Source organism: Coregonus clupeaformis, unplaced genomic scaffold, assembly GCF_020615455.1.
Source record: "Coregonus clupeaformis isolate EN_2021a unplaced genomic scaffold, ASM2061545v1 scaf1682, whole genome shotgun sequence".
Lineage (NCBI taxonomy): Eukaryota > Metazoa > Chordata > Actinopteri > Salmoniformes > Salmonidae > Coregonus > Coregonus clupeaformis.
In genome coordinates, this window is record NW_025535136.1 from 90751 (window position 1) to 118706 (window position 27956).

Genomic DNA, 27956 nt, shown 5'->3' on the forward strand with positions numbered 1-27956 from the left:
TAAACAATTTAAAGGCAATGCTACCAAATATTAATTGAGTGTATGTAAACTTCTGACCCACTGGGAATGTGATGTAAGAAATAAAAGCTGAAATCAATCATTCTCTCTACTATTATTCTGACATTTCACATTCTTAAAATATACTGACCTAAGGCAGGGAATATTTTCTAGGATTAAATGTCAGGAATTGTGAAAAACTGAGTTTAAATGTATTTGACTAAGGTGTATGTAAACCTCCGACTTCAACTGTATTTTCAATGTCCGGAAAATACGTATTTTCAACGACTGGGAAATTGTATATTTAACCTCTGGAGAAATACGTATTTTTAACCTCCGGAAAAATACGTCCTTTAAAGATTTTTGCTTACTGGGTTCTGATTTTTGGGAATACACTGAAAAGTAACTTGCCGCTGTTGATCCGTCAGCTCAAATTTGGATTAAAATGCTATATAGAACATTTAATTGACAGAGGAGGGTGTACTGAATTTATGCGTCATAATGTAAGGGCTTGGAATTTGTTCTGGATGCTCGAACAGCAACGTGTGTTGATTTTTAGCTAGGTAGCTAGCACAGCCGATGCGCTACTTGCATGTCCGTTGGCCGGGTTTAGATTCAACATAGCTAACTGTTTCTACGAGATAATTTAGTTTTATCAGCTACAGTTTGTGTTATGACAGCCTGGTCTTGGTTGAGGAAATGTAGGCTAGCTAGCGGTGTTTGTGCTGAAACTAAGCTATATGGAATTGTTTTAACCTCCTAGAGTCGATTGACTCACCGGTGTTACATAACAAAAAAGTCCCCATCAAAATCCGTCAGTTTAAGATATCAATCCACCGCGTCCGCCAGTGTCACACTTCCACATCAAATAATGCCCATCAAAATCCGCCGATGTCGCCCTTCCACATCTGCGGTGAAAGGTAGCAGAGCTAGAGCGGTGTTTGTCAGACCATGAGACATCCCGAAAATCGATCTTCTCCCGTAAACGTCTGTAGCGTTCGAGCGGTTTGACTTGCAAACTATTATGACCACTATGGAAAGGGGTGATTCTCACGATACCGTCGATGTGCCAACTTCTTTTTGATAGAGTCCGAACCGTTTGGGCTACAAATTAATTTCCACAAGTGTCATGGGACTCGTCTGAAGGTAGCCGTACCGGTTTAAAAAAATGAATGGACGTATGAAGTAGTTTTGTGCCTACTCAAAAAAGGGGTTAAATCTGTGTACAAATAAATAATATTCTTGAGTTTTTCAGAACCTTGTTGCCATTTCTGAATGTGTAGTTCAATGTGTTTCTATGGGCTTTAGTATTAAAGGCCAAAATCTATATTATTTTCATACCTAAAGGGGTCCTAAAATTCTAAATCAAATAGCTAAATGATCCATAGTATCTTCTTAGTACCCCCCCCCCCCAGCGTCTTAGACTCTAAAGAATTAAGAATGTCATACCAACGATCATTTGATTTTGAATTTTAAGACCCGTTGAAGTATAACATTTTATTTGACCTTACTGCTATTAGCCCATACAAACACATTGAATAACAGATTCACTACATGGAACAACAGATAGTCCTTACTGCTATTAGCCCGTACAAACACATTGAATAACAGATTCACTACATGGAACAACAGATAGTCCTTACTGCTATTAGCCCATACAAACACATTGAATAACAGATAGTCCTTACTGCTATTAGCCCATACAAACACATTGAATAACAGATTCACTACATGGAACAACAGATAGTCCTTACTGCTATTAGCCCATACAAACACATTGAATAACAGATTCACTACATGGAACAACAGATAGTCCTTACTGCTATTAGCCCGTACAAACACATTGAATAACAGATTCACTACATGGAACAACAGATAGTCCTTACTGCTATTAGCCCATACAAACACATTGAATAACAGATTCACTACATGGAACAACAGATAGTCTTTACTGCTATTAGCCCATACAAACACATTGAATAACAGATTCACTACATGGAACAACAGATAGTCCTTACTGCTATTAGCCCATACAAACACATTGAATAACAGATTCACTACATGGAACAACAGATAGTCCTTACTGCTATTAGCCCATACAAACACATTGAATAACAGATTCACTACCTGGAACAACAGATAGTCCTTACTGCTATTAGCCCGCACAAACACATTGAATAACAGATTCACTACATGGAACAACAGATAGTCCTTACTGCTATTAGCCCATACAAACACATTGAATAACAGATTCACTACATGGAACAACTGATAGTCCTTACTGCTATTAGCCCATACAAACACATTGAATAACAGATAGTCCTTACTGCTATTATCCCATACAAACACATTGAATAACAGATTCACTACATGGAACAACAGATAGTCCTTACTGCTATTAGCCCATACAAACACATTGAATAACAGATTCACTACATGGAACAACTGATAGTCCTTACTGCTATTAGCCCATACAAACACATTGAATAACAGATAGTCCTTACTGCTATTAGCCCATACAAACACATTGAATAACAGATTCACTACATGGAACAACAGATAGTCCTTACTGCTATTAGCCCATACAAACACATTGAATAACAGATTCACTACATGGAACAACAGATAGTCCTTACTGCTATTAGCCCATACAAACACATTGAATAACAGATTCACTACCTGGAACAACAGATAGTCCTTACTGCTATTAGCCCATACAAACACATTGAATAACAGATTCACTACATGGAACAACAGATAGTCCTTACTGCTATTAGCCCATACAAACACATTGAATAACAGATTCACTACATGGAACAACAGATAGTCCTTACTGCTATTAGCCCCGTACAAACACATTGAATAACAGATTCACTACATGGAACAACTGATAGTCCTTACTGCTATTAGCCCATACAAACACATTGAATAACAGATTCACTACCTGGAACAACAGATAGTCCTTACTGCTATTAGCCCATACAAACACATTGAATAACAGATTCACTACCTGGAACAACAGATAGTCCTTACTGCTATTAGCCCATACAAACACATTGAATAACAGATTCACTACATGGAACAACTGATAGTCCTTACTGCTATTAGCCCATACAAACACATTGAATAACAGATAGTCCTTACTGCTATTATCCCATACAAACACATTGAATAACAGATTCACTACATGGAACAACAGATAGTCCTTACTGCTATTAGCCCATACAAACACATTGAATAACAGATTCACTACATGGAACAACTGATAGTCCTTACTGCTATTAGCCCATACAAACACATTGAATAACAGATTCACTACATGGAACAACAGATAGTCCTTACTGCTATTAGCCCATACAAACACATTGAATAACAGATTCACTACATGGAACAACAGATGATCCCTCACCTGTTCTGACTTGTCTGTCCTATATCTGAGAGAAATCAGAAAGATCAGGTAACATGACCTAGAGGGGTCATCATAGTTTCTAGGCCAAACCGTTCGGACGCTACAGACGATTTTGTAAGCAGACCAATTTTCGGGACGTCTCATGGTCTGACAAACACCGCTCAAGCTCTGTCACCTTTCAGAGTGCGACCATAGGCGGATGCGGTGGATTGAGATGCAACCAGTGCAAAAACGCATATCTCTAGTTTAAACTGACATATTTATATGGGATTTTTTATTATTATGCTAATTTGATTTCCACGGGGTTGCTGACATCGACCTTAGGGGATTAAATCCACTTTAATCAGTGTAGATGAAGGGGAGGAGACAGGTTAAAGGAGGATTTTTAAGCCTTGAAATAATTGAGACATGGATTGTGTATGTGTGCCGTTCAGAGGGTGAATGGGCAAGACAAATATTTAAGTGCCTTTGAACGGGGTACGGTAGTAGGTGCCAGGCGCACCAGTTTGAGTGTCAAGAACTTAAACTCTACTGGGTTTACACGCTCAACGGTTTGTGTATCAAGAAGGGTCCGTCACCCAAAGGACATCCAGCCATCTTGACACAACTGTGGGAAGCATTGGAGTCGACATGGGCCAGCATCCCTGTGGAACGCTTTCGACACCTTGTAGAGTTCCTGACCGACTGATTTAGGCTGTTCTGAGGGCAAAAGGGGTGCAACTCAATGTTAGTGATGTGGTGGTAATGTTTTGTACACTCAGTGTATGTTCTGTGGCGCTGTTTAGCGACTACATTTGTTGGAATAAATTATAGGGTGAATGCACCAATTTGTAGTCGCTCTGGATAAGAGCGTCTGCTAAATGACGTAAATGTGCCCTTGAGCAAGGCACTTAACCCTAATTGCTCCTGTAAGTCGCTCTGGATAAGAGCGTCTGCTAAATGACTAAAATGTAAAATGTAAATAAATTGAGACTGACAGTCCTTTTCCCCCTTTGTCTGTTTTTGAATGTAAAAAAAATAAAATAAGAAAAACTTAAACAAAAGAATATGAGCAATCCAGTTAATGTTTTGGGGTGTGTGTTGCAGGCTGATGGAGAGGAGCTGGTGTCTCTGGCTAAAGAGGTGAACTCCAGCCAGACGGGGTCAGCTAAGGTGGAGGAGCTGGATGACACGCTCATTAAGAAACTAGCCTTCGTCTCCGCCGGCGACCTGGCACCAATCAACGCTTTCATTGGTGGACTGGCCGCACAGGAAGTTCTGAAGGTAAGGAGCTGCTCACTTCCTGTCTTCTCTAAACTGTCTGTTTCTGCTCTATATGGTTAAACATTGTGTGTGTGGACCAGGGTTTCCGTTAGGGAAATGTGGCTGGCGCCGGACATTTGACTGTCAGCATTTTAATTTAACGGACCCAAATGCATTGGGTGCGTAACCTGATTAGGGCGTCCATCCACGGTGCTCAGAATGATATAAATCATATTTAAGGGGGGGGGGCACTAGTGAGCAAGCCATGGAGTAGGTCGCGTTTGTCCGAGCTCCTGCTGAAATTGCATTTATTTAATAATTTCTTTGCGCTTTTACCCAAAAAGAACTAGGAAACGAGCCTTTGAATCGTTTTTCTTTACGTAACTTGTTTTGAAGTAAATGGCACATTACCAGAGAAAGTTTTTAAGTACAGCGGAGGCACCGACAGAAGTGACAACACTAGGCCCAAGACGACGTGCTTGAGTTCTTCGGCTCCTCAGCTCATCTGTACTCAAGTCAGAGCTCAGAGGCACTCAGTGAGGACTTCAACTTCATTAAGTCAGAGTTACAAGCGGTCACGAATGAACTTGCAATGGTTCGCACTGAATTGGATACAGCGAAGAAAACAGTCTCTGACAACATGTTCGAATGAAGCGACTACGCCACAAACCACCGTTGGGAAGCTCAAAACGGCTGTGGCTAGCCTTAAGGAACAACTCATACATTTACAAAGTCCTATGCAAAGGATCATGGGGTGGCTGAGGACCCGGGCTCAAGTTCTACTTCATCGGTCTCAAAGCTACTGAAGGAAGCCCTCCAGACGTCATTGTTGACCGCTCACATCGGGCTTCTTTAGACGTTACGTTGGTTGATGCCATTGCTAGTTAACATTAGTGCCTTTTAATTCTGGTGAGTCAATTGTCTTTGTTTACTTTTTGTTTTTACCATGAAGCTGCTCATTTCATTTGTTGATGGTATTCAGGGTAGATAAAGCACAATTCTATTAGGCTATGTCCTTTCTTTAAATATGATACGCTGAATCAAGTGCTACGATGTACAGTACCAGTCAAAAAGTTTGGACACCTATTCATTCAAGGGTTTTTCTTTATTTTGACTATTTTCTACCACAGCGCTCTGATGGTTTCTTTTGACCAAACAATACATTAGGGCTGGGAATTGCCAGGGACCTCACTTACGTGCAGATACGATATGTATAGCGATTCTCACGATTATAATGTATTGCGACTTGATGTTCCAAACATAGTGCTCACTGTGTACAAAACATTAAGAACTCCTGCTCTTTCCATGACATAGACTGACCAGGTGAATCCAGGTGAAAGCTATGATCCCTTAGTGATGTCACCTTAAATCAGTGTAGATGAAAGGGAGGAGACAGGTTAAAGAAATATTTATTTAGCCTTGAGACAATTGAGACATGGATTGCGTATGTGTTCCATTCAGAGGGTGACTGGGCAAGACAAAATATTTAAGTGCCTTTGAACGGGGTATGGTAGTTTTTTATTTTTTTTATTTCACCTTTATTTAACCAGGTAAGCCAGTTGAGAACAGGTTCTCATTTACAACTGCGACCTGGCCAAGATAAAGCAAAGTAGTGCAATAAAAACAACACAGAGTTACATATGGGGTAAAAAAACATAAAGTCAGAAATACAACAGAAAATATATATACAGTGTGTGCAAATGTAGCAAGTTATGGAGGTAAGGCAATAAATAGGCTATAGTGCAGAATAATTACAATAGTATTAACACTGGAATGCTAGATGTGCAAGAGATTATGTGCAAATAGAGCTACTGAGGTGCAAAAGAGCAAAATAAATAACAATATAGGGATGAGGTAGTTGGGTGGGCTAATTTCAGATGGGCTGTGTACAGGTGCAGTGATCGGTAAGGTGCTCTGACAACTGATGCTTAAAGTTATTGAGGGAGATAAGAGTCTCCAGCTTCAGAGATTTTTGCAATTCGTTCCAGTCATTGGCAGCAGAGAACTGGAAGGAATGGCGGCCAAAGGAGGTGTTGGCTTTGGGAATGACCAGTGAGATATACCTGCTGGAGCGCAGGTATATCTGCCAGGGCGCACAGGTTTGAGTGTCAAGAACTGCAACGCTGCTGGGTTTCACACTCAACAGTTTTCTGAGTGTATCTAAAATGGTACTCCACCCAAAGGACATCCAGCCAACTGCAAGCCAGTGGTTGAAAACGGGTCATTGTTGAAAGAGGACAAAGGAGGCTGACACGAATTGTGCAAAGCAATACACAGGCTGCAGTTAGTCGACTGCCAGTCCAGTACAACACTGGTGCCCAAATACACATAAAATAATGCACAACTCGTCGTACCTTGACATGAATGGGCTATGGCAGCCTACGACTTTACACAGTTCCACTTCTTTCAGCAAAAAACTAACTGCGGTTGCAGTGGGCTAAAAGGAACTAAAACACTGGAGAATTGGAAAAACATTGCCTGGTCTGATGAATCCCTGTTCCTGCCGATTGGAAGACTAGGGTAAGGAGCGCTCCACAGGAGGACATGCATCCATCATTCTGCAGGTCAACATGGCAGGCTGGTTGCGGCTGGTTGTGATGGTGTGGGGTGTTTTCGTGGCACACAATGGGCCCGTTGATAAAAGTGGAGCGAAGTTTAAATGCCACAGGATATCTGAACATCATTGCCAATCAAGTGCATTCTGTCATGGCAGCAGTGTATCCATCTGCAAATAGATATTTTCAGCAGGATAACGCCCAATGACACAAGGCTAGGATTGTCCAGGAATGGTTCCACGAACATGACAGTGAATTTACCTTACTGCAGTGGCCTGCCCAGTCACCAGATCTCAATCCAGTTGAGCGTCTGTAGGAGGAGATGGAACGAGCCATTCGGAGTAGAGATCCACTACCAGCCAACTTCACAACTTTGGGAAGCATTGAAGTCAACATGGGCCAGCATCCCTGTGGAACGCTTTCCACACCTTGTAGTCCATGCCGATAAATTGAGCCTGTTCGGAGGGCAAAGGGTGGGTGCAACTCAATATTAGGAAGGTGTTCCTAATGTTTTGTACAGTCAGGGTATGTCTGCTGCAGAGAGATGAGGGAGCCATGATGTTGGCTCACTATTTTAAGATGGAGAACAAGCTATAGGAGGGAAAGTACCGCCATTTTGGCGCAGCTGACTAGTGCTAGCTAACGCTACCTAGCAAAACACTAATCATTGATAATAATATTGTGATATGTAACTACCAAATGTTTTTCCCAATCACTACAATATACCACATTACTACTTACTAGTAATACAGTTGTTTAAAAACATTACAAAGCATGCAAAAAAAAACTGACTGGTTGGTAGACCAAAAAGTAAATGTCCCACCCTGCACACAACCTTACCAACTAAGAGCCACACAGGACCCCATCTGTCTCCTCTGTCATGTACAGGGAAGGTCATGTCCATCGTGTGTGTTCTGTCTGCCTCCTCTGTCATGTACAGGGAAGGTCTTGTCCATCGTGTGTGTTCTGTCTGCCTCCTCTGTCATGTACAGGGAAGGTCATGTCCATCGTGTGTGTTCTGTCTGTCTCCTCTGTCATGTACAGGGAAGGTCTTGTCCATCGTGTGTGTTCTGTCTGTCTCCTCTGTCATGTACAGGGAAGGTCATGTCCATCGTGTGTGTTCTGTCTGTCTCCTCTGTCATGTACAGGGAAGTTTATTTCCCACCCTGGGAATGAACCTTTTGTTCCACCAGCCACTGTGGCAGGTAGATGAAATAAATCTACCAGCCACTCCAGATGTTATTACCAGACTAAATATTTGTTCACCATTTGTTACACGAAACAAGGAATATATGACTACTAAGAAGTAATGTGGTATTGCTAAATTCTATTTCCTTTTTGTGACCTCAAGTCTTTTAACCAATGTAGGTTACAAAAAATAATTTAGATACAATAGTAAAAGTGTAAAACCGATAAACAGTTTTACAACTGAACATCAAGAATCAACGCAAACTGCTGAGTAGTATTGCTTATTTATAACTGTCAGTTCAGGGCTTTAACGTTTACATTTTTTACAAGGAGTACATAAGTTGATATTTAGGAGCGCAGTTAAATTATTTTAGTGTTTTAATGATAAATGACAAAGTTCATGAATAAAAGGTTTTTGGACTGTTATAAAATTGTAGTCATTAGGTGAGACAAATGTTCAGCTGCCCCTTTAAGGAGCAGGCATTACCATGGTAACAGGGCACTCCTTGTCAGAGATGATCGTCTCGGTGTCTGTCGGAGATGATTGTCTCGGTGTCTGTCGGAGATGATCGTCTCGGTGTCTGTCGGAGATGATCGTCTCGGTGTCTGTCGGAGATGATTGTCTCGGTGTCTGTCGGAGATGATTGTCTCTGTGTCTGTCGGAGATGATCGTCTCGGTGTCTGTCGGAGATGATCGTCTCGGTGTCTGTCGGAGATGATCGTCTCGGTGTCTGTCGGAGATGATCGTCTCGGTGTCTGTCGGAGATGATCGTCTCGGTGTCTGTCGGAGATGATTGTCTCTGTGTCTGTCGGAGATGATCGTCTCGGTGTCTGTCGGAGATGATCGTCTCGGTGTCTGTCGGAGATGATCGTCTCGGTGTCTGTCGGAGATGATCGTCTCGGTGTCTACCAGCAGACAGTTGCAGCAAACTCCAAACTAATATTGAAATACAACCTAGCATGTGAACAAAACGATGAACTATCCAAGAAACACCTGGACAAAGTCACACTGTACTAGCCTTTCTACTTCTACATTTGAGCATTGGATAAAAAAATTAAATAAAAAAGAAACTGTTCCCAAATGCTGTGTGACCCACCCACCGACGTGGCTGGTGAAATACATTCTTGCCCGCCAATGCCAATTTCCTACCCTGTTCACGCCCATGGGGCGGAGGCTGTTCACGCCCATGAACGGTGACTGTACGGTATTAAACTGTCTGTCTGTCTGTGTCTCCTAGGCCTGTACAGGGAAGTTCATGCCCATGATGCAGTGGCTGTATTTTGATGCTCTGGAGTGTCTGTCTGAGGAAGAGGGAGGAGCCATGCTGACTGAGGAGGACTGTGCCCCTGTGAGTGCATTTCACACACTCTGACATCCACCATACGCACACCTACCGTCTGACATCTGCCATACGCACACCTACCGAACTCTCTCACACACTCTGACATCCACCATACGCACACCTACCGAACTCTCTCACACACTCTGACATCCACCATACGCACACCTACCGAACTCTCTCTCACACACTCTGACATCCACCATACGCACACCTACCGAACTCTCTCACACACTCTGACATCCACCATACGCACACCTACCGAACTCTCTCTCTCACACTCTGACATCCACCATACGCACACCTACCGAACTCTCTCACACACTCTGACATCTGCCATACGCACCCCTACCGAACTCTCTCACACACTCTGACATCCACCATACGCACACCTACCGAACTCTCTCACACACTCTGACATCCACCATACGCACACCTACCGAACTCTCTCACACACTCTGACATCTGCCATACGCACACCTACCGAACTCTCTCTCACACTCTGACATCTGCCATACGCACACCTACCGAACTCTCTCTCACACACTCTGACATCTGCCATACGCACCCCTACCGAACTCTCTCTCACACACACTCTGACATCTGCCATACGCACCCCTACCGAACTCTCTCTCACACACTCTGACATCCACCATACGCACACCTACCGAACTCTCTCTCACACACACTCTGACATCCACCATACGCACACCTACCGAACTCTCTCTCTCACACACATTTATTTTTTAACATTTATTTACATTTATAGTCATTTAGCAGACGCTCTTATCCAGAGCGACTTACAGGAGCAATTAGGGTTAAGTGCATTGCTCAAGGGCACATCGACAGATTTTTCACCTAGTCGGCTCGGGGATTAGAACCAGCGACCTTTCGGTTACTGGCACAACGCTCTTAACCACTAAGCTACCTGCCGCCCCACAACACACACACACACACGCGCACGCGCACACGCACACGCACACGCACACACACACACACCAATATGCACACACCGTACACAAACCCTCAGACCAAACACACAGTCACACATACAGGCACTGCAGGTCTGGCACAAAACACATGCCAGTATTAACTATAAAACCTCTCTATTACAACCCTACCTGCTACCTCTTCTCTATTACAACCCTACCTGCTACCTCTTCTCTATTACAACCCTACCTGCTACCTGTTCTCTATTACAACCCTACCTGCTACCTGTTCTCTATTACAACCCTACCTGCTACCTGTTCTCTATTACAACCCTACCTGCTACCTGTTCTCTATTACAACCCTACCTGCTACCTGTTCTCTATTACAACCCTACCTGCTACCTGTTCTCTATTACAACCCTACCTGCTACCTGTTCTCTATTACAACCCTACCGCTACCTGTTCTCTATTACAACCCTACCTGCTACCTGTTCTCTATTACAACCCTACCTGCTACCTGTTCTCTATTACAACCCTACCTGCTACCTGTTCTCTATTACAACCCTACCTGCTACCTGTTCTCTATTACAACCCTACCTGCTACCTGTTCTCTATTACAACCCTACCTGCTACCTCTTCTCTATTACAACCCTACCTGCTACCTGTTCTCTATTACAACCCTACCTGCTACCTGTTCTCTATTACAACCCTACCTGCTACCTGTTCTCTATTACAACCCTACCTGCTACCTGTTCTCTATTACAACCCTACCTGCTACCTGTTCTCTATTACAACCCCTACCTGCTACCTGTTCTCTATTACAACCCCTACCTGCTACCTGTTCTCTATTACAACCCTACCTGCTACCTGTTCTCTATTACAACCCTACCTGCTACCTGTTCTCTATTACAACCCTACCTGCTACCTGTTCTCTATTACAACCCTACCTGCTACCTGTTCTCTATTACAACCCTACCTGCTACCTGTTCTCTATTACAACCCTACCTGCTACCTGTTCTCTATTACAACCCTACCTGCTACCTGTTCTCTATTACAACCCTACCTGCTACCTGTTCTCTATTACAACCCTACCTGCTACCTGTTCTCTATTACAACCCTACCTGCTACCTGTTCTCTATTACAACCCTACCTGCTACCTGTTCTCTATTACAACCCTACCTGCTACCTGTTCTCTATTACAACCCTACCTGCTACCTGTTCTCTATTACAACCCTACCTGCTACCTGTTCTCTATTACAACCCTACCTGCTACCTGTTCTCTATTACAACCCTACCTGCTACCTGTTCTCTATTACAACCCTACCTGCTACCTGTTCTCTATTACAACCCTACCTGCTACCTGTTCTCTATTACAACCCTACCTGCTACCTGTTCTCTATTACAACCCTACCTGCTACCTGTTCTCTATTACAACCCTACCTGCTACCTGTTCTCTATTACAACCCTACCTGCTACCTGTTCTCTATTACAACCCTACCTGCTACCTGTTCTCTATTACAACCCTACCTGCTACCTGTTCTCTATTACAACCCTACCTGCTACCTGTTCTCTATTACAACCCTACCTGCTACCTGTTCTCTATTACAACCCTACCTGCTACCTGTTCTCTATTACAACCCTACCTGCTACCTGTTCTCTATTACAACCCTACCTGCTACCTGTTCTCTATTACAACCCTACCTGCTACCTGTTCTCTATTACAACCCTACCTGCTACCTGTTCTCTATTACAACCCTACCTGCTACCTGTTCTCTATTACAACCCCTACCTGCTACCTGTTCTCTATTACAACCCCTACCTGCTACCTGTTCTCTATTACAACCCTACCTGCTACCTGTTCTCTATTACAACCCTACCTGCTACCTGTTCTCTATTACAACCCTACCTGCTACCTGTTCTCTATTACAACCCTACCTGCTACCTGTTCTCTATTACAACCCTACCTGCTACCTGTTCTCTATTACAACCCTACCTGCTACCTGTTCTCTATTACAACCCTACCTGCTACCTGTTCTCTATTACAACCCTACCTGCTACCTGTTCTCTATTACAACCCTACCTGCTACCTGTTCTCTATTACAACCCTACCTGCTACCTGTTCTCTATTACAACCCTACCTGCTACCTGTTCTCTATTACAACCCTACCTGCTACCTGTTCTCTATTACAACCCTACCTGCTACCTGTTCTCTATTACAACCCTACCTGCTACCTGTTCTCTATTACAACCCTACCTGCTACCTGTTCTCTATTACAACCCTACCTGCTACCTGTTCTCTATTACAACCCTACCTGCTACCTGTTCTCTATTACAACCCTACCTGCTACCTGTTCTCTATTACAACCCTACCTGCTACCTGTTCTCTATTACAACCCTACCTGCTACCTGTTCTCTATTACAACCCTACCTGCTACCTGTTCTCTATTACAACCCTACCTGCTACCTGTTCTCTATTACAACCCTACCTGCTACCTGTTCTCTATTACAACCCTACCTGCTACCTGTTCTCTATTACAACCCTACCTGCTACCTGTTCTCTATTACAACCCTACCTGCTACCTGTTCTCTATTACAACCCTACCTGCTACCTGTTCTCTATTACAACCCCTACCTGCTACCTGTTCTCTATTACAACCCTACCTGCTACCTGTTCTCTATTACAACCCTACCTGCTACCTGTTCTCTATTACAACCCTACCTGCTACCTGTTCTCTATTACAACCCTACCTGCTACCTGTTCTCTATTACAACCCTACCTGCTACCTGTTCTCTATTACAACCCTACCTGCTACCTGTTCTCTATTACAACCCTACCTGCTACCTGTTCTCTATTACAACCCTACCTGCTACCTGTTCTCTATTACAACCCTACCTGCTACCTGTTCTCTATTACAACCCTACCTGCTACCTGTTCTCTATTACAACCCTACCTGCTACCTGTTCTCTATTACAACCCTACCTGCTACCTGTTCTCTATTACAACCCTACCTGCTACCTGTTCTCTATTACAACCCTACCTGCTACCTGTTCTCTATTACAACCCTACCTGCTACCTGTTCTCTATTACAACCCTACCTGCTACCTGTTCTCTATTACAACCCTACCTGCTACCTGTTCTCTATTGACAACCCTACCTGCTACCTGTTCTCTATTACAACCCTACCTGCTACCTGTTCTCTATTACAACCCCTACCTGCTACCTGTTCTCTATTACAACCCTACCTGCTACCTGTTCTCTATTACAACCCTACCTGCTACCTGTTCTCTATTACAACCCCTACCTGCTACCTGTTCTCTATTACAACCCTACCTGCTACCTGTTCTCTATTACAAGCCTACCTGCTACCTGTTCTCTATTACAACCCTACCTGCTACCTGTTCTCTATTACAACCCTACCTGCTACCTGTTCTCTATTACAACCCTACCTGCTACCTGTTCTCTATTACAACCCTACCTGCTACCTGTTCTCTATTACAACCCTACCTGCTACCTGTTCTCTATTACAACCCTACCTGCTACCTGTTCTCTATTACAACCCTACCTGCTACCTGTTCTCTATTACAACCCTACCTGCTACCTGTTCTCTATTACAACCCTACCTGCTACCTGTTCTCTATTACAACCCTACCTGCTACCTGTTCTCTATTACAACCCTACCTGCTACCTGTTCTCTATTACAACCCTACCTGCTACCTGTTCTCTATTACAACCCTACCTGCTACCTGTTCTCTATTACAACCCTACCTGCTACCTGTTCTCTATTACAACCCTACCTGCTACCTGTTCTCTATTACAACCCTACCTGCTACCTGTTCTCTATTACAACCCTACCTGCTACCTGTTCTCTATTACAACCCCTACCTGCTACCTGTTCTCTATTACAACCCTACCTGCTACCTGTTCTCTATTACAACCCTACCTGATACCTGTTCTCTATTACAACCCTAACCTGCTACCTGTTCTCTATTACAACCCTACCTGCTACCTGTTCTCTATTACAACCCTACCTGCTACCTGTTCTCTATTACAACCCTACCTGCTACCTGTTCTCTATTACAACCCTACCTGCTACCTGTTCTCTATTACAACCCTACCTGCTACCTGTTCTCTATTACAACCCTACCTGCTACCTGTTCTCTATTACAACCCTACCTGCTACCTGTTCTCTATTACAACCCTACCTGCTACCTGTTCTCTATTACAACCCTACCTGCTACCTGTTCTCTATTACAACCCTACCTGCTACCTGTTCTCTATTACAACCCTACCTGCTACCTGTTCTCTATTACAACCCTACCTGCTACCTGTTCTCTATTACAACCCTACCTGCTACCTGTTCTCTATTACAACCCTACCTGCTACCTGTTCTCTATTACAACCCTACCTGCTACCTGTTCTCTATTACAACCCTACCTGCTACCTGTTCTCTATTACAACCCTACCTGCTACCTGTTCTCTATTACAACCCTACCTGCTACCTGTTCTCTATTACAACCCTACCTGCTACCTGTTCTCTATTACAACCCTACCTGCTACCTGTTCTCTATTACAACCCTACCTGCTACCTGTTCTCTATTACAACCCTACCTGCTACCTGTTCTCTATTACAACCCTACCTGCTACCTGTTCTCTATTACAACCCTACCTGCTACCTGTTCTCTATTACAACCCTACCTGCTACCTGTTCTCTGTTACAACCCTACCTGCTACCTGTTCTCTATTACAACCCTACCTGCTACCTGTTCTCTATTACAACCCTACCTGCTACCTGTTCTCTATTACAACCCTACCTGCTACCTGTTCTCTATTACAACCCTACCTGCTACCTGTTCTCTATTACAACCCTACCTGCTACCTGTTCTCTATTACAACCCTACCTGCTACCTGTTCTCTATTACAACCCTACCTGCTACCTGTTCTCTATTACAACCCTACCTGCTACCTGTTCTCTATTACAACCCTACCTGCTACCTGTTCTCTATTACAACCCTACCTGCTACCTGTTCTCTATTACAACCCTACCTGCTACCTGTTCTCTATTACAACCCTACCTGCTACCTGTTCTCTATTACAACCCTACCTGCTACCTGTTCTCTATTACAACCCCTACCTGCTACCTGTTCTCTATTACAACCCTACTGCTACCTGTTCTCTATTACAACCATACCTGCTACCTGTTCTCTATTACAACCCTACCTGCTACCTGTTCTCTTTACAACCCTACCTGCTACCTCTTCTCTATTACAACCCTACCTGCTACCTGTTCTCTATTACAACCCTACCTGCTACCTGTTCTCTATTACAACCCTACCTGCTACCTGTTCTCTATTACAACCCTACCTGCTACCTGTTCTCTATTACAACCCTACCTGCTACCTGTTCTCTATTACAACCCTACCTGCTACCTGTTCTCTATTACAACCCTACCTGCTACCTGTTCTCTATTACAACCCTACCTGCTACCTGTTCTCTATTACAACCCTACCTGCTACCTCTTCTCTATTACAACCCTACCTGCTACCTCTTCTCTATTACAACCCTACCTGCTACCTGTTCTCAATTACAACCTCACCTGCTACCTGTTCTCTATTACAACCCTACCTGCTACCTGTTCTCTATTACAACCATACCTGCTACCTGTTCTCTATTACAACCCTACCTGCTACACTGTTCTCTATTACAACCCTACCTGCTACCTGTTCTCTATTACAACCCCTACCTGCTACCTGTTCTCTATTACAACCCTACCTGCTACCTGTTCTCTATTACAACCCTACCTGCTACCTGTTCTCTATTACAACCCTACCTGCTACCTGTTCTCTATTACAACCCTACCTGCTACCTGTTCTCTATTACAACCCTACCTGCTACCTGTTCTCTATTACAACCCTACCTGCTACCTGTTCTCTATTGCAACCTCATCTACTACCTGTTCTCTATTACAACCCTACCTGCTACCTGTTCTCTATTACAACCCTACCTGCTACCTGTTCTCAATTACAACCCCACATGCTACCTGTTCTCTATTACAACCCTACCTGCTACCTGTTCTCTATTACAACCCTACCTGCTACCTGTTCTCTATTACAACCCTACCTGCTACCTGTTCTCTATTACAACCCTACCTGCTACCTCTTCTCTATTACAACCCTACCTGCTACCTGTTCTCAATTACAACCTCATCTGCTACCTGTTCTCTATTACAACCCTACCTGCTACCTGTTCTCTATTACAACCCTACCTGCTACCTGTTCTCAATTACAACCCCACATGCTACCTGTTCTCTATTACAACCCTACCTGCTACCTGTTCTCTATTACAACCCTACCTGCTACCTGTTCTCAATTACAACCATACCTGCTACCTGTTCTCAATTACAACCTCACCTGCTACCTGTTCTCTATTACAACCCCACATGCTACCTGTTCTCTATTACAACCCTACCTGCTACCTGTTCTCTATTACAACCTCACCTGCTACCTGTTCTCTATTACAACCCCACATGCTACCTGTTCTCTATTACAACCATACCTGCTACCTGTTCTCAATTACAACCTCACCTGCTACCTGTTCTCTATTACAACCCCACATGCTACCTGTTCTCTATTACAACCCCTACCTGCTACCTGTTCTCTATTACAAACCCTACCTGCTACCTGTTCTCTATTACAACCCTACCTGCTACCTGTTCTCTATTACAACCCCTACCTGCTACCTGTTCTCTATTACAACCCTACCTGCTACCTGTTCTCTATTACAACCCTACCTGCTACCTGTTCTCTATTACAACCCTACCTGCTACCTGTTCTCTATTACAACCCCTACCTGCTACCTGTTCTCTATTACAACCCTACCTGCTACCTGTTCTCTATTACAACCCTACCTGCTACCTGTTCTCTATTACAACCCTACCTGCTACCTGTTCTCTATTACAACCTACCTGCTACCTGTTCTCTATTACAACCCTACCTGCTACCTGTTCTCTATTACAACCCTACCTCTACCTGTTCTCAATTACAACCTCACCTGCTACCTGTTCTCTATTACAACCCTACCTGCTACCTGTTCTCTATTACAACCCTACCTGCTACCTGTTCTCTATTACAACCCTACCTGCTACCTGTTCTCAATTACAACCCCACATGCTACCTGTTCTCTATTACAACCCTACCTGCTACCTGTTCTCAATTACAACCATACCTGCTACCTGTTCTCAATTACAACCTCACCTGCTACCTGTTCTCTATTACAACCCCACATGCTACCTGTTCTCTATTACAACCCTACCTGCTACCTGTTCTCTATTACAACCCTACCTGCTACCTGTTCTCTATTACAACCCTACCTGCTACCTGTTCTCTATTACAACCCTACCTGCTACCTGTTCTCTATTACAACCCTACCTGCTACCTGTTCTCTATTACAACCCTACCTGCTACCTGTTCTCTATTACAACCCTACCTGCTACCTGTTCTCTATTACAACCCTACCTGCTACCTGTTCTCTATTACAACCCCTACCTGCTACCTGTTCTCTATTAGCAATTTTCCCTACCTGCTACCTGTTCTCTATTACAACCCTACCTGCTACCTGTTCTCTATTACAACCCTACCTGCTACCTGTTCTCTATTACAACCCTACCTGCTACCTGTTCTCTATTACAACCCTACCTGCTACCTGTTCTCTATTACAACCCTACCTGCTACCTGTTCTCAATTACAACCTCACCTGCTACCCTGTTCTCTATTACAACCCTACCTGCTACCTGTTCTCTTTACAACCCTACCTGCTACCTGTTCTCTATTACAACCCTACCTGCTACCTGTTCTCAATTACAACCCCACATGCTACCTGTTCTCTGTTACAACCCCTACCTGCTACCTGTTCTCAGTTACAACCATACCTGCTACCTGTTCTCAATTACAACCTCACCTGCTACCTGTTTCTCTATTACAACCCCACATGCTACCTGTTCTCTATTACAACCCTACCTGCTACCTGTTCTCTATTACAACCCTACCTGCTACCTGTTCTCTATTACAACCCCTACCTGCTTTACCTCTTCTCTATTACAACCATACCTGCTACCTCTTCTCTATTACAACCTACCTGCTACCTGTTCTCTATTACAACCTACCTGCTACCTGTTCTCTATTACAACCCTACCTGCTACCTGTTCTCTATTACAACCCCCACATGCTACCTGTTCTCTATTACAACCCTACCTGCTACTCTGTTCTCTATTACAACCCTACCTGCTACCTGTTCTCTATTACAACCCTACCTGCTACCTGTTCTCTATTACAACCCTACCTTGCTACCTGTTCTATTACAACCCTACCTGCTACCTGTTCTCTATTACAACCCTACCTACACCTGTTCTCAATTACAACCATACCTGCTACCTGTTCTCTATTACAACCCTACCTGCTACGTGTTCTCTATTACAACCCTACCTGATACCTGTTCTATTACAGCCCTACCTGCTACCTGTTCTCTATTACAACCCTACCTGCTACCTGTTCTCTATTACAACCCTACCTGCTACCTATTCTCTATTACAACCCTACCTGCTACCTGTTCTCTATTACAACCCTACCTGCTACCTCTTCTCTATTACAACCATACCTGCTACCTCTTCTCTATTACAACCCCTACCTGCTTTTACCTGTTCTCAATTACAACCTCACCTGCTACCTGTTCTCTATTACAACCCTACCTGCTACCTGTTCTCTATTACAACCCTACCTGCTACCTGTTCTCTATTACAACCCTACCTGCTACCTGTTCTCTATTACAACCCTACCTGCTACCTGTTCTCTATTACAACCCTACCTGCACCTGTTCTCTTATTACAACCCTACCTGCTACCTGTTCTCTATTACAACCCTACCTGCTACCTGTTCTCTATTACAACCCTACTGCTACCTGTTCTCTATTGCAACCCTACCCTGCTACCTGTTCTCTATTACAACCCTACCTGCTACCTGTTCTCTATTACAACCCTACCTGCTACCTGTTCTCTATTACAACCCTACCTGCTACCTGTTCTCTTACAACCCTACCTTGCTACCTGTTCTCTATTACAACCCTACCTGCTACCTGTTCTCTATTACAACCCCTACCTGCTACCTGTTTCTCTATTACAACCCTACCTGCTACCTGTTCTCTATTACAACCCTACCTGCTACCTGTTCTCTATTACAACCCTACTGCTACCTGTTCTCTATTACAACCCTACCTGCTACCTGTTCTCTATTACAACCCTACCTGCTACCTGTTCTCTATTACAACCCTACCTGCTACCTGTTCTCTATTACAACCCTACCTGCTACCTGTTCTCTGTTACAGCCCTACCTGCTACCTGTTCTCTATTACAACCCTACCTGCTACCTGTTCTCTATTACAAGCCCTACCTGCTACCTGTTCTCTATTACAACCCTACCTGCTACCTGTTCTCTATTACAACCCTACCGCTACCTGTTCTCTATTACAACCCTACCCGCACCTGTTTCTATTACAACCCTACCTGCACCTGTTCTCTATTACAACCCTACCTCTACCTGTTCTCATTACAACCCTACCTGCTACCTGTTCTCTATTACAACCCTACCTGCTACCTGTTCTCTATTACAACCCTACCTGCTACCTGTTCTATTACAACCCTACCTGCTACCTGTTCTCATTACAACCCTACCTGCTACCTGTTCTCTATTACAACCCTACCTGCTACCTGTTCTCTATTACAACCCCTACCTGCTACCTGTTCTCTATTACAACCCTACCTGCTACCTGTTCTCTATTACAACCCTACCTGCTACCTGTTCTCTATTACAACCCTACTGCTACCTGTTCTCTATTACAACCCTACCTCGCCACTGTTCTCTATTACAACCCTACCTGCTACCTGTTCTCTATTACAACCCTACCTACTACCTGTTCTCTATTACAACCCTACCTGCTACCTGTTCTCTATTACAACCCTACCTTGCTACCTGTTCTCTATTACAACCCTACCTAATACCTGTTCTCTATTACAACCCTATACTAGGCTCTTCTCTATTACAACCCTACCTGCTACCTGTTCTCTATTACAACCCCTACCTACTACCTCTTCTCTATTACAACCCTACCTGCTACGTTCTCTATTACAACCCCCACCTGCTACCTGTTCTCTATTACAACCCTACCTGCTACCTGTGGGAAAATAATTAAAGGACATGTCTCTCTCTCCAGAGGAACAGTCGTTATGATGGCCAGATCGCTGTGTTTGGCGTCAAGCTGCAGGAGGAGCTGGCTAAACAACGCTACTTCCTGGTTGGGGCTGGCGCTATTGGCTGTGAGCTGCTCAAGAACTTTTGCCATGATCGGATTGGCTGGCGGGGAGGGTGAGGTCGATCGTGACAGACATGGACACTATTGAGAAATCCAACCTCAACAGACAGTTCCTCTTCAGGTGAGAGAGAGGTAGGGAGGGTAGACTTAACCCCATGGAGGGTTTAAATCACGCTTAAAAAAACACCCCTTTAGCCTTTCCTCTGATTTCACTGTTTTCGACATCGAGTGTCTGAAGTGGCACCCTATTCCTAGATAGTGTACCACTTCTCATCAGGGCACATATGGGTCTTCTCAAAAGTAGTGCACTATCTAGGGAGATAGAACACAGTTTGGGACGCAGGCCTTTGTGTTTAATTGATCTGTCATTGCCTCTTGTTTGCTTGTATTTCATTGTTCTTCTGAAGTGTTGCGGGGTTTAAAGGAACTATATTAAATAAAGTTGTGTTTGGTTTGTATTCAGCCGTGGGGACGTGACGAAGATGAAGAGTGAGACTTTCGCGCGGCAGGTGAAGCAGATGAACCCGTCCATCCGGATCACGGGTCACCAGAACCGCGTCGGGCCCGACACCGGCGCGTCTCGATGACGACTCTTCGAGAGCTTCACGAGTCGCCCAACGACTGGACAACGTTGACGCACGTAAGACTCATTATAAACATTACTGCTCAAGGTGTGTTATCCGTGAGTGGTCACACAGTTATCAACAGATACAGATGTTATGGTCACTCGGTTATCAGCAGCTACAGACGCGTTTGGTCACTACAGTTATCACAGATACGAGACGTTATGGTCACTCGGTTATCACAGATACGGCGTTATGGTCACTACGGTTATCAACAGATGCAGTGTTGTGGTCACTCGTTATCAACAGATACAGATGTTATGGTCTACTACAGTTATCAACGAGATACAGACGTTATGGTCACTACAGTTATCAACAGATACAGATGGTATGGTATACAGTTATCAACAGATACAGCGCGTTATGGTCACTACAGTTATCAGACAGATACAGATTATGGTCACTACAGTTATCACACAGATACAGGCCCGTTATGGTCACTACAGTTATCACAGGATACAGATGTTATGGGCACTCAGTTATCAACAGATACAGACGTTATGGTCACTACGGTTATCAACAGATACAGATGTTATGGTCCTACAGTTTCAACAGATGCAGATGTTATGGTCACTACGGTTATCGCAGCTACAGGCGTTTGGTCACTACAGTTATCAACAGATACAGACGCGTTGTGGTCACTACGGTTATCACACACAGATACAGAGACGCGTTGTGGTGCTTCGGTTATCAACAGATACAGATGTTATGGTGCTACAGTTATCACATAGATACAGATGTTATGGTCCGCTACAGTTATCAACAGATACAGAGCGTTATGGTCACTACAGTTATCAACAGATACAGATGTTTATGGTCACTACAGTTATCCAACAGATACAGATGTTTGTGTTTGAGGCATATTCAAGCTTTGACAGTGTTACTTAGAGACATTTGTTTCAATGATGAACTACATATTTGATTTCGAACAGAGGTACAGTAGGGAAGTGCGGTACCACATGGTTCTCCTGAATGCAGTGTTCAAGTTACTAGATACTGCCTCTCTGGACGGTAAGGAGAAACTGATACTGCCTGTCTGGACGGTAAGGAGAAACTAGATACTGCCTGTCTGGACGGTAGAGGGAGAAACTAGATACTGCCTGTCTGGACGGTAGATGGAGAAAGTAGATACTGCCTGTCTGGACGGGGGGAGAAACTAGATACTGCCTGTCTGGACGGTAAGGAGAACTAGATACTGCCTGTGGGCAGGAGAAACTAGATACTGCCTGTCTGGACGGGGAGGGGAACTAGATACTTTGGTCAGACGGGTAAGGAGAAACTAGATACTGCCTGTCTGGACGGGAGGGAGAAACTAGATACTGCCTGTCTGGACGGTAAGGAGAAACTAGATACTGCCTGTCTGGACGGTGAGGGAGAAACTAGATACTGCCTGTCTGGACGGGAAGGAGAACTGATACTGCCTGTCTGGACGGTAGGGAGAAACTATATACTGCCTGTCTGGACGGTAGGAGAAACTAGATACTGCCTGGTCTGGACGGTACGGGAGAAACCAGATACTGCCTGTCTGGACGGTAAGGAGAAACTGATACTGCCTGTCTGGACGGAAGGAGAAACTGATACTGCCTGTCTGGACGGGAGGGAGAACTAGATACTGCCTGTCTGGACGGTAGGAGAAACTAGATACTGCCTGTCTGGAGTGGTAGAGAAACTAGATACTGCCTGTCTGGACGGTTGGGAGAAACTAGATACTGCCTGTCTGGACGGTAAGGAAAAACTAGATACTGCCTGTCTGAATGGTAGAGGAGAAACTAGATACTGCCTGTCTGGACGGTGGAGAGAAACTAGATACTGCCTGTCTGACGCGGTAAGGGAGAAACTAGATACTGCCTGTCTGGACGGTAAGGAGAAACTAGATACTGCCTGTCTGGACGGGGGGGAGAAACTAGATACCGCCTGTCTGGACGGTAAGGAGAAACTAGATACTGCCTGTCTGGACGTGAGGGAGAAACTAGATACTGCCTGTCTGGACGGTGAGGGAGAAACTAGATACTGCCTGTCTGGACGGTAAGGAGAAACTATATACTGCTTACCTGTCTGAACGGGAGGGAGAAACTTAGATACTGCCCTGTCTGGACGGTAGGGAGAAACTAGATACTGCCTGTCTGGGCGGTAGAGGAGAAGCTAGATACTGCCTGTCCGGACGGAGAGGAGAAGCTAGATACTGCCCTGTCCTGGACGGTGGGGGAGAAACTAGATACTGCCTGTCTGGACGTGGGGGGAGAAACCAGATGCTGCCTGTCTGGACGGCAGTGGGGGAAACTAGATACTGCCCTGTCATAGACGGTGGGGAGAAAGCTTAGATGCTGCCTGTCTGTGGACGGTAAGGAGAAACTAGATACCGCCTGTCTGGACCCGGTAAGGAGAGAGTGGGTACTGCCTGTCTGGACGGTAAGGAGAAACTAGATACTGCCTGTCTGGGCTGGTAGGAGAAATAGATACCTCCTGTCTGGACGGGAAGGAGAAACTAGATACTGCCTGTCTGGACATTGGGAGGAAGCTAGATACTGCCTCTCCTGGGCCCGGGGGAGGGAGAAACTGGGTACTGCCTGTCTGGACGGTAGGGAGAAATAGATACTGCCCTGTCTGGGCGGTGAGAGAAGCTAGATACTGCCTGTCTGAACGGTAAGGAGAAACTAGATACTGCCTGTCTCTGGACGGATGAGAGGCTAGATACTGCCTGTCTGTGGACGGTAAGAGAAACTAGATACTGCCTGTCTGGACGGTAGGGAGAAACTAGATACTGCCTGTCTGGACGGAGGGGAGAAACTGATACTGCCTTCTGGACGGTAGGGAGAAACTAGATACTGCCTGTCCGGGCGGTAGAGGGAGAAACTAGATACTGCCTGTCTGGACGGTAGGGAGAAACTAGATACTGCCTGTCTGGACGGTAAGGAGAAACTAAATACTGCCTGTCTGGACGGTAGGGAGAACTGGGGATACTGCCTGTCTGGGCGGGGTAAGGGGGAGAAACTGGATACTCTGCCTGTCTGGACGGTAGAGGGAGAAACTAGATACTGCCTGTCTGGACGGTAGGGAGAAACTAGATACTGCCTGTCTGGAGCGGGAGGAGAAACTAGGTACACCTGTCTGGACGGTAGGGAGAAACTAGATACTGCTTCTGTCTGGACGGTAGGGAGAAACCTAGATACTGCCTGTCTGGGCCCCAGTGGAGGGAGAAACTAGATACTGCCTGTCTGGACGGTAGAGGGAGAAACTAGATACTGCCTGTCTGGGACGGTGGGAGGGAGAAATAGATACTGCCTGTCTGGGACGGGAGGGAGAAAACTAAATACTGCCTGTTTGGGCGACTGTAAGGAGAAGCTAGATACTGCCTGTCTGGGCCAGGTGGGAGAAACTGGATACTGCCTGTCTGGACGGTAGAGGAGAAAACTAGATACCCTGTCTGGAGTGATGGAGAAGCTAGATACTGCCTGTCTGGGCTGAGGGGAGAAACTAGATACTGCCTGTCTGGACGGTGAGGGAAAATTAGATACTGCCTGTTCTGGGCTGATAAGGAGGAAACTAGATTACTGCCTGTCTGGCGGTGGGGGAGAAACTAGATACTGCCTGTCTGGACCCGGTGAGGGGAAACTTAGATACTGCCTGTCTGGACTGTAAGGAGAAACTAGATACTGCCTGTCTGGACGGTAGAGGGAGAAACTAGATACTGCCTGTCCTGAATGGTGAGGGAGAAACTAGATACTGCCTGTCTGGACGGTAGGAGACTTAGATACTACCTGTCTATGGGACAGGTAGAGGGAGAAACTAGATACTGCCTGTCTGGACGGGAGGGAGAAATAGCTCACTGCACTGTTCTGGACTGTAAGGAGAAACTAGATACTGCCTGTTCTGGGCGGTAGGGAGAAACTAGATACCCTGTCTGGAGGTAGAGGAGAAACTAGATACTGCCTGTCTGGACAGTAAGGAGAAACTAGATACTGCCTACGACGGTAGAGGAGAAAACTAGACACTGCCTGCCTGGACGGTAGGGAACTTTAGATGCTGCCTGTCTGGACTGGTAGGGAGAAACTAGATACTGCCTGTGTCTGACGGTAGGGAGAAACTAGATACTGCCTGTCTGAATGAAGTGAGAGAAACTAGATACTGCCTGTCTGAATGGTAGAGGAGAAACTAGATACTGCCTGTCTGGACGGTGAAGGGCTTGCGATACTGCCTATTTTACAGATAGGTAAGGAGAAACCTTTAGATACTGCCTGTCTGGACGGTAAGGAGAAACTAGATACTGCCTGTCTTTTGGTGGGGAGAAAGTAGATACTGCCTGTCTGGACGGTAGGGAGAAACTAGATACTGCCTGTCTGAATGGTGGGAGAAGTAAAAGGTACTGCCTGTCTGGACGGTAGGGAGAAACTAGAAACTGCCTGTCCATGGACGGTGGGAGAGCTGGATACTGCCTGTCTGGACAGTGAGGAGAAACTAGATACTGCCTGTCTGGACGGTAGGGAGGAAATACTAGATACTGCCCCACTGTCTGGACGGTGAGGAGAATCTAGATACTGCCTGTCTGAATCGGTAGAGTGGAAACTAGATACTGCCTGTCTGGACGGTAGGGAGAAAGCTAGATACTGCCTGTCTGGACGGTAAGGAGAAACTAGATATACTTTGCCTGTCTGGCGGTGGGGAGAAACTAGATACCGCCACTGTCTCCGGTGGGGAAGGCTTAGATACTGCCTGTCTGGACCCGGTGGGGATTAGATACTGCCTGTCTGGACGGTGGGGAGAAACTAGATGCCTGCCTGTCTGGACGGTAGGGAGAAAGTAGATACTGCCTGTCTGGACGGTAGGGGAGAAACTTAGATACTGCCTGTCTGAACGGTGGGGAGAAAGTAGATACTGCCTGTCTGGCGGTGGGAGAAACTAGATACTGCCTGTCTGGGACGGAAAGGAGAAGCTAGATACTGCCTGTCTGGACGGTAGGGAGAAACTATGAATGTCTGGACGGTGGGAAAAACTGATCTGCCTGTCTGGACGGGAGGGAGAAACTAGATCTGCCTGCTCTGGGCAGTGGGAGAAACTAGATACTGCCTGTCTGGGGTGAGGCTTAGATGCACTGTCTGGAGTAAGGAGAAACTAGATACTGCCTGTCTGGACTGGTAAGGAGAAACTAGATACTGCCTGTCTGGACGGTGGGGAGAAATAGATACTGTGTCTAGATGGTGAGGGCTTGGAGTCTGCCTGTCTGGACGGTAAGGAGAAACTAGATACTGCCTGTCTGGTGGTGGAGAAACTAGATACTGTCTGGGGGGAGGAGAAACTAGACTCTCTGGACGATGAGGAGAAACTAGATACCTGTCTGGGCCAGTGAGGGCTAGATACTGCCTGTTCTGGACGGTAGGAGAAACTAGATACTGCCTGTCTGGACAGTGAGGAGAAACTATATGCTGCCTGTCTGGGCGGGGAGGAGAAAATAGATACTGCCTGTCTGGACGGTAGGGAGAAACTAGATGCCTGTCAGATGACAGGAGAAACTAGATACTGCCTGTCTGGTGGGAGGAAAGCTAGGTGCTGCCTGTCTGGGCGGTGAAACTGAATGCCCTGTCTCTGGGCGAGGAGGAGAAACTAGGTGCTGCCTGTCTGGACGGTGAGGAAAACTGGGTGTCTGTCTGGAATGGGTAGGAGAAACTAGATACTGCCTGTCTTGAATGACAGAGAAACTAGATACTGCCTGTCTAGGAGCGGTAAGAAGTGATACCCACCATCTGGACGGTGGAAACTAGATACTGCCTGTCTGGACATTAAGGAGAAACTAGATACCTCCTGTCTGGACTGGGGAAGGAGAAACTGGAGTGATACCTGCCTGCTGTCTTCTGGACATTAGGGAGAAACTAGATACTGCCTCTCTGGACGGGAGGAGAAACTAGATACTGCCTGTCTGGGCGGTGGAAACTGGAAGATCTGCCACTTTGTCTGAGCCCGGTAAGGAGAAACTAGATACTGCCTGTCCTGGTGTGATGGGGAGAAACTAGATACTGCCTGTCTAGGACAGTGAGAAACTAGATACTGCCTGTCTGGACGGTAAGGAGAAACTAGATACTGCCTGTCTGGACGGTAGGGAGAAACTAGATACTGCCTGTCTGGACAGGTAGAGGAGAAACTAGATCTGCCTGTCTGGACGGTAGGGAGAAACTAGATACTGCCTGTCTACAGACGGTGGGGAGAAACTAGATACTGCCTGTCTGGACGGTGGGGAGAAACTGAATACTGCCTGTCTGGAAGGTGGGAGAAACTAGATACTGCCTGTCTGGAGCGGTAGGAGAAACTGGATGCCTGTCTGGAC

At 45.3% G+C, this 27956-nt stretch overlaps 1 pseudogene; it reads left to right on the forward strand.

The window, feature by feature from the left end:
• LOC121546631 overlaps positions 1-21604 on the forward strand; it is a 73923-nt pseudogene extending 52319 nt beyond the window's left edge.
• Positions 21605-27956: the final 6352 nt, after the last annotated feature.